The sequence below is a fragment of the Anneissia japonica genome, unplaced genomic scaffold, assembly GCF_011630105.1.
Source record: "Anneissia japonica isolate Jap-2015-1 unplaced genomic scaffold, ASM1163010v1 scaffold288087_len32455_cov130, whole genome shotgun sequence".
NCBI lineage: Eukaryota > Metazoa > Echinodermata > Crinoidea > Comatulida > Comatulidae > Anneissia > Anneissia japonica.
The window spans coordinates 23,161-32,594 of record NW_022707851.1 but is presented as its reverse complement, the minus strand read 5'-3'; the positions used below and the strand labels follow the sequence as shown (position 1 = coordinate 32,594).

The 9,434-nt window shown below is 34.8% G+C and overlaps 1 long non-coding RNA gene across 4 annotated transcripts in view; it reads right to left on the bottom strand.

The window, feature by feature from the left end:
- Window positions 1-8,980: 8,980 nt before the first annotated feature.
- Window positions 8,981-9,434, bottom strand: part of LOC117106453 — a 20,419-nt gene continuing 19,965 nt past the window's right edge. For all 4 annotated transcript variants that reach the window (XR_004445072.1, XR_004445070.1, XR_004445071.1 and 1 more), the window contains 2 exons: window positions 9,231-9,378; window positions 8,981-9,049 (listed from right to left, as the gene is read on the bottom strand). This is a non-coding gene — a long non-coding RNA (uncharacterized LOC117106453). The remainder of the gene's footprint in view (window positions 9,050-9,230; window positions 9,379-9,434) is intronic.

The following is a 9,434-nucleotide window of genomic DNA, read 5'->3' as shown; positions in this document are numbered from 1 at the left end:
TAGCTGGAATGTTATCTAAGCCAGTTGCCTTATTATTGCTTAGACCATGTACAATCTTAATAACCTCTTGATAATTTTCTCTAGAATTATTTTATTAGTGGGGTGGCCCAAACTGACCCGTAGCCCCAGGTAATTTAGATACCAAAGAGGATGCAATTGAGGTAAAAAATCATTAAACTGATCAGAAACTTTTGATTTATCAAAGCATACTACATCGTTAATAACAAGTCCATTATTATTAGGTTTAGCTTTAAGTTGTTTTAACGTCCTGACTTCCTTTATAATTTTCCAGAGGTTTTTTTTTTTTTGTGTGTGATTATTTTTATTTTCTTTTACTGCGATTTGGCTCTACCTTTCTTATACTTAACCTGATTTCTAAAATATATGAATTGATCATAATGTGCAGGATTCATAATTTTCTTGAATTTACAAAGGAACTAATCTCTTTGCCTAATTAAATTTGAAATTTCATGGTACAGTTTTTTTTTTTTGAACTGGTGCAATTTTATCCAACACTTTGAAAATTTAGTTTTAAAAATCGTCCATGCATCAGTGACATTGTTACAGTCGAACACATCCGACCAGTCTATTTCATTAAGAACAGGTCTTTACAGTATGTTTTAACCTTTACGCTGCCAGCTCTTTTCTTATTCAGTCAACCAGAGCGCCAGCTGATAACATTACCTCTAATCCCCTGTGCCAGCTAATTATTTAACAAGGTCAACGTAATGCTTATTTTTAATAGTGTACATTATTTGCTCAATAATTCATAAACTATTCAGATTATGAAAATATAAATCTAAAAACAATTAATCAGCATTAGTTGGTTTGTACATATATGCTTTTATTTCTGCATTTTATTTATTATTTAGTGAATACCTATCACAAATAGTATATTGGGCCAAAGCCTATTAGCAGAGTATGTGTTTTCGAAGTCAAATTACCGTACTTGCTGATGAAAATCAAAATAACGAATCCTAGTCTTACGTATATTTATTAACATTACCATCACAGTTCAGGCCTAGCTAGGCCTAGGACCAGAACATCGTTTTTTATGTCAGTTTCTAAGTCTCCTTATTATCCAGCACAGCTGTAACAACTACAGAAGAATAAAGTTTCGCAACATTTCAAAACATCATCAACTTGCAAAAACTCAAACTTCTAACAAAACAACACTCAGCAAGTTTCACATCAAAATGTGCAGAAATCCATTAGCTTTCATATGCACTAAACACTATTTGGGTTAGTGTTAAAACAGCTGCTCTATGGTCGTTTTTTGAAAACCTTCACCAATTCGCATTTATGCGAAACTAGCATGCACACCAACTGTGTGGCGTTCGCATTTATGCGAAGATGGCAGCGTAAGGTCGAATCCTAACTACGTTATGTTTATTGAAAGTTGCTTTTGTTATCTTTCTGGTACAGTAAATTAACATGTGGTCACTAATACCAATATTTATTACCACTGACTGACTGGTTTTATCTTGCTCAGACGAAAAACACTAATCGATAGTACTAGTAGCACAGATTCTAGTTGGATTCACAATCAATTGCTTAAGATCAAATACACTTTGGAAGTGACAAAATCATTTAAAAGAGTATTCTTTTTATTTAGAACATTGGTATTAAAATCTCCTAAAATTATACATTCCTGTTATTCAATAGCATTACTGTCATTACAAACCTGTTCTAACAACTTCTAAAAATCATATTGTTTGGGAAGTCATATATAGCATATTCCGATCAGAATACGATGGGTACTTGGTAAATACATCTGCCCATATTGATTCTAAGCCATCACAGGTAAGGTCTTGCCGTTAGTGAAGTGCGATTTCCTCTCTAATATACATACACACCCCGCCACCTGATCTCTTACGATTTTTTATTATAAGCAAGTACCCTGGGATCTCAATCCCTGCATCCTGAATCGATTCGATTATACAAAATAAAAGTTTATTTGAGAGTTGCGTTACAACATTGTGAGCTGTGTTTGTATTTTATATGTCAAAGAGGGAGTCCTAGTCATTTCTTTACTGCTTAGAAATACGTTAGGAAGGAATTCATGACAGCCCGTAGACCCAGTCTTTTCTGTATTACTATTAGACGGATGTGTTTTGGAGTCCACCTCATTAAAGGGTAAATGATTCAATGCACATTTACATCATTGAAATGGAAAATCATCACCAGAATTGACAAGCTCATAATACTTCCATCTTGGTATATACTCGCACTTAGCGTGGGTCCAGTTTTCACACTGATCGCACGAAATCGCGCGTCTGGAATTAATACGGTATGTAGTTTTCGCCGCACGACGTTAACCTTAACTTTAACGTTAATACCCAACATGCAACGCGATAGCTCCACCCCTTTTTTGTAAACAAATCGAAATACGCATGCGCAAACTCGTAACTAACGTACGTCGAGCACAACACGTTATATCGTCATTGCGGACTTATAAAATCCGCATATGCCTTAAAACTAAAAGAAAATGCATACTTTTGGAGTCCGTACTGAGCCCAAAAAATCCGCAATGAAAATATAACGTGTTGCACGTAAAATACTGAAATTTACGTACTCTTCAACGCAAGATAAATAAATTATGATGTCATCCAATAACGTTAAGGTTAACGTCGTGCGGCGAAAACTATCTAATGACAGCTCTCTGACAGATTACACAAGGATGCTTGGGCGTCCTGGGGTCTGGGCATGGATATAAAAGGCCAAATAATAACACCATAGAATCTGCCTTAGATTAATAGGTGCACACTCTGTACTTGCTTCGTCTTATTTCTTTATTATCCCTGTGATTTAAAAATACACTGTATAGTTTTTCATGACCTGGATCAAAAAGTTTGATCGGCCTACAGTTCACTAAAAGGCATCAAAATCCATATCGTTATCCAAATTATGATAGAGGCATTGTACTTGTACTCACGGAACACAATACAGAATGTAAAAGAAAAGTGCGAACACCATAACGGTACGATCCAGACCAGCCGCAATTTTGTCAGCTTTGGCATATCAAAAATGTATATCAAACATAAATACACTTCCTAAATCCTAATGAGTTCTTAGAAGCAACAATAAAACATCAGGCATTCAGTACAGAACGTCACTTGTAATTTCCAATATTTAGGCTCTAGGATTGGAGATTCGGTTTCGTTTGGCGGGCTATCTGACTGCAAGCCGTTGAATGTACGCTGGTATGCACAATAAAACAACAGCCTACAGATGCACGTTTGCACTCAACGGCAACGAATCAACTGAATTACAGAGTATTAAGATATTGTTATATAATAGCAGATACTTAAACACATTCTATGCAACTGGGTATGCGTTTGTAGTGGCTTGACTGGAAACTATTCACAACAATAATAATGATTAAGTGGTTGTTACGATGCAGTGATCAGAATGGTATAGGTAGTGACGTGAATACTGGAGAGAAATGAAAACGAGAGGGAAAATATACACAGACGAATGCCTTTATAGAACAACGAGGCTGCAAATAACACATAAGACTTAATAGACAGAAAGTGAAAGATTTTGATAACAGAATGATACTGAATCCATTTGTAGGACTAACAAATGAGATTTGTACACCGAGCATTGACCTAAAAAACAATTTCATTCTAAATTCAATGTGATGGTTATCCCAGAAGCAGATCCAGAATTTTAAATCGAGGGGAAACCCATCTATCAGTGTACAGCAAAGTGAAGGGTGACACTAGTATGGGATATCTTTGGAGTTGATTTTACTCTACTACATATCCAAAATATTTGGGTTTTTTTATTACTAAGAAGGAAACCGATTCAGCCTCCTCTTCATTTGTATTATGTTTTGTGTCCACGTTCCAAATTAATAATGAAAGTAATTGTTTGGCGATAACGGAACACAAGAGTGGCCGGATGGGCAGTGCTACGAAAAGATGTAACACCGCGCATAACCCCAAAATTGGAACAGGTTTGACATAATAGAAGGTTGGCGACCAAAAACTGCCTATCTGACACATAAATAACTATGGGAAGGTTGGGTGGGTAAGTTTTTATTTAAAAAAAAAAAGAAGATTACAACCTGAAACAACAATTGAGTAAGTAGTACGCCAGAAATACGGATTTGATTGGACAAAATTGCAACAAAACGTTTTATGATCTAAATATAAACCTAATTATAAGTAAAACAATTACCAAAAGTTTATCACAAATTACCAGAATAGGACCTATATAAAGGTGTTTTTTATAACCAAAAGTTTAGTACTATTTAAAAGTAGACTTTTACACGATTCGTACTGCGGTTTTCAAAATTTTCTTTAATATGATTGGTCAACTGTTAGACGTCAACGTATGTCATATCTGTTTGTTGCCGGAAGAGTGAGACCCGGGTGCGAGCATCGTGATATTTTGCGGGCGAATCAAAGGAGTATTACTCCCGGTTTGCAGGAATTACAGATCTATAAATATTGGACAATAACTGGAATCATGCCAGAGCAGTTCCGTGTATGACCGAGACAAATGTTAATGTAAAGTCTAGGCCTAAGACATTGTATAACATTTCATTTTTTAGTCCCTAGCCTAGGCATCCCTCTCTTGCTTCCCGGTTCAGTCACGCACACCTTCCCGCATTGCAACATTTTCTCGGCCAACCCAAGCATGAACGTATATAGAAAATCTTAATAATGTAGGCCTTGGACTATTTTCAATGTCTCATCAGTGAGCGTTTAAGAGTAGAATAGAACTAGAAATGCATAGGCCTACTGATGTAGAACTACTAGTTTATTTATCGTTGAAGTAGTGTATATAGTTACTATATATAGGACAAATACAAATAAGCCTCATTATTAATAAATTCTTAATGGTAGTAAAATATTTTGTGCTGAAAACATTTTTGGTTAAATTACCATTGTAGTTTACAAATAATATACATAGGCCTATTCAGCTTCTAGGTGAAATGAAATGCATCTTCACACCTAAAAAAAAATGTCACTTGATAATAATATTAATGTCATTGTTATTTTTTACCTTATTATTATTTAAAATTATAAACATCAGATACATTGGATGGCTCAAATTACATAGACCTAGACTCGAAAAAATTATTTATTTTATTTCAACAATTTTTAATGAGGGTGATTCATCTAGCCGAATTTGATTATTAGCGCCCACAACACACACAGTAAAACAAGACAAAACAGAGTATGAAATTAATTAATTAATCCGACGGTCGGTAACCTTTTTTACTCCTTAGGACCAGAATTTTTTTCCATAGCTTCCCACTACCCAAGACCTCCAGATAATATCATATAAATGCTATCGAAGATACAAAATATACGACCGAATCTAGTTCACTAAAAACATGAAATCCCAGTTTGCCGAAACCCGGTATGCCGAACCCAGTTTGCTGAATTTGAATTTCGTCGTACAAAAGCGCAGCACGCTACTATTACATAAAATGTAATAAACAGCAATTATGTAGGCGAAATCGAATGTAAACTCAGACTAAACTATTTTGAACTAAACGTAATAACAGTAATTATTGTAGGCAAAACTGAATGTAAACTTAGGCTTAACAACCACAAAAAAAAGTTAATATCATCAAAACGGCTTCCTGTTGCTCACCACTTTAATTTACCGAGCCATACTATCAGTGATTTAGGCTTTATAATCTTAGGCACCAATTTCAAATCTACTGTACTAAGGCTAGAGGACTGGGCGGATACCTTCTGGACACCTTCAAGCCTTAGTAGATCTGAAATTGGTGCCTAAGATTAACTAGCCTAAAGCACTGATAGCATGGCTCTTTAATTTGAAATATTGAACAATAGGGAAGCCCTTTGAACCCCTCTAAAATATATGCTTCACTATTCCAGCCTAAAAATACATTCTTCATATAATGTTTTGAGGCATCTACTGATGATGACCACCTGATGAAGAGCGATGCCCAACCTTTTTAAAATTCCAAAAAACAAAAAATAATTAGGGGAAAAAAATGTATTTAAGTTGTTGTCTGAGAGTGCAATTTCCGGCCTTCTACAGGTGCAATAATCATAAATTTTCTTAGCTCCACTTCAGCCGTACGTGGTTGGGACTGAGGTGAAAAAACTTAGAAAAATAGTATCTAGATTGGAAAAGACACTTTTATATACAGTAGTAAAATTCATTATCATCAAATTTCTCATGATCTTTTATTAGCGATTTTCGGCAACCATAGAGATCTAATTAATATATGTGATGTAAAATTAATCATCATTGATCTATTATTAATCGCTGCGATAGAAAAATAAAACATAATTGTTATGAACTTTACCTACTTCATGAGCCGAAAACCAATTTATCTTTACACGTTTTTTCTCATACTTTTCAAATTATAATAAAGGCGTGTATAGTTAATTCAGATGTTTGTGGATAGAAACAGCGGTATCTTGTTATAAAATAAGATGTTCTCTGCCTGACAGTGGTCTTTCGTTAAAATCTGGTCATTTCAATTCAACAATTTCCAGGTATATTCTTGACTTCCTTAGGAATTTACCTTGCTGACAAAAAGTGAGGGGACCACCCCCTTAAAATAGTTGGGGTACGTGTCCCCTGTCACCTTCTATCCATACTATTCACCAGATGACAATGCATTTTACTGTAATTCGACATCGAACCTGAACTTACGTCATTTTTTTTTATGAAGAGCAGAATAGTAAGCCTATTTCAAATCAACCAATTATCAGTCATTATCATACTTTTTAAAATGTCAGCAATTATTTTACACTATTTGCCAATGTGTTTGATTGTATTAGCTATAAAAAGTTAATTCGTGTTTTTAAGTAAGAAAACATGTTAATTTTCTGTTACATGGTGTAAGGATCACTTTTTAATTTTAAATGTTAAGAAGACGAAAGAGCTCATATATGATTTCAGTAGAAATCCATCTGTTCATGATCCGGTTGTTATTAATAATGAATATGTAGATAGGGTACATGAATATTGCTACCTCGGAGTAACGGTTGATGACTGTTTGACCTGGAATGCACATTGTACTAAAGTGGCAAATAAAGCAACAGTTAGATTGTATTTTCTTATAAAGTTGAGGAGTGTTTCCCTTGATAAATCTATTCTGTTGTTATTTTACAAATCAGTTATTCAGAGTGTGCTCAATTTCTGTTTAATTTGCACTTTCGGAAACATCAGCATAGAAAATAAGAGGAAGTTTGAAAGGATCAGACGTTCAGCTGAACGGTGCATTGGCTGTGATATAATCACGGTTGAAACTTTATACGAACAATACTGTATGTGCATAATAAACTAAATGCCATTTTGTCAGATGAAACACACCCACTCCACAGTCTTTATGTATTCATGCGCTCCGGTCTGAGAATACGGGCTCCTCGTTCAACTCATAATAGGCACAACTATTCTGTAGTTTACAAATAATATACATAGGCCTATTCAGCTTCTAGGTGAAATGAAATGCATCTTCACACCTAAAAAAAAAATGTCACTTGGTAAAAATATTAATGTCATTGTTAATTTTTATTTTATTATTATTATTTAAAATTATAAACATCAGATACATTGTATAGCTCAAATCACATAGACCTAGACTCGAAAAAATTATTTATTTTATTTCAACAATCTTTAATGAGGGTGATTCATCTAGCCGAATTTGATCCTTAGCGCCCACAACACACACAGTAAAACAAGACAAAAGAGAGTGTGAAATTAATTAATCCGACGGTCGGTAACCTTTTTTACTCCTTAGGACCAGAATTTTTTTCCATAGCTTCCCACTACCCAAGACCTCCAGATAATATCATATAAATGCTATCGAAGATACAAAATATACGACCGAATCTAGTTCACTAAAAACATGAAATCCCAGTTTGCCGAAACCCGGTTTGCCGAACCCAGTTTGCTGAATTTGAATTTCGTCGTACAAAAGCGCAGCACGCTACTATTACATAAAATGTAATAAACAGCAACTATTGATAAAAGATCACTATCTAACAATTTCAGGTTTACTTCCGAGTTTACATTATGGAACGTGACGTACGTACGAACTTGCGTATTACGTGTTGCGTAACAGGATACGAGCAGACTGTTTTGAAGGTATGTTAACCAATCAAAAGTGTCAGCGGCAAATCAAATTAAAGCGCTTCGTAACCAAGACACAGCACACAAACCGTCAGCCCAGTGAAATAGTTCAATTTTCTTTGCTATAAAAATCACCTTTCCCGTAGGTGTATTTTGGTAAACTTTTTGTATGATGTAGAGATAAAATTATTCAAAATAAATATATTTATAAAAAAAATGTTTTGCTGCAATTATGTCCGACTTTGGTGCTTCAAATCCGTATTTCTGGTGGACTAAAGAATGCGATGCGTTTTACCAAAATTAAACGCCGCTAACTACCAATTCGAACAAATGAATGAACGCCCGCACAAAGCGCACCAGGCACGTTCACTAAGGTCAGGTTCACACGAGAGCCCTAGTATCCGGCTGGCCCGGGATTTATCAATTTCAACTTAGCAAATTTCTTAAGTCAAAAAACATAATATGTCCCTAAGCAAATATCATAAGATGATTTATCAAACCATATTAGCAAAATCTTAATGTTAAAGTCGTCTTGGATGGCGCATGCGTACAATCGACTTTTTCATTTCAAGCAATTTTAAAGCTGAGCCATATTGATAAATCGGACTTGAAAAAAACGGACTTAAGACGAATATAAGCTGACTTCTAGTTTGATAAATCCAGCCCCTGGAGCTAACCATCAGCACCTGTGTGAGAACGCCCCATCGGTTAGCGCTAACCGTTACCGGCGTATGCCGTCAAAACGATGACATTTCCGTCACACTAACCGCACGCGTTCGCAAATGAAACCTCCCTGTTAACAACAAATTTACATGCAGCTATAAGAGTAATAAAGCATTGATTGAAGTATTTAAAATTTATACTCATTTATCTAATATAAAACACGATTGATTGCATACTGTACCTTCGGGATTGGAATTGTTTGTCTGGCTGACTCATGTACAAATACCACCGTTAGTAAACTGTATATGATCTGAAATATTAAAAAAAAGTGTCCAACATATTGATGTTAGTAGTAAGTAGAGATTCTTAAAATAAGAAAAGATGAGATTATAAATGGTTTTAACCAAATGCTACTGCTATGATCGTCGTCAGTATCAAAACAATCATTTTCATGTTTAAAATTAATAGATAATGCAAAAATTCTTTCTTACAAAAGCGATGCATAAAATAAAAAACGGGAAAATACAAAACTTCCTCAACATTATGTCAGCAGATGACTGGCTATCGTAAATCCAAATATTGTCTGATGTCCGATTCCTATATAGTCTATATCTGATGTTAATTGCTCTTCCAATTAAGCTATAAAAATATCAAATAAAATATTTGAATGAAGACAAACACACGCACATATTATA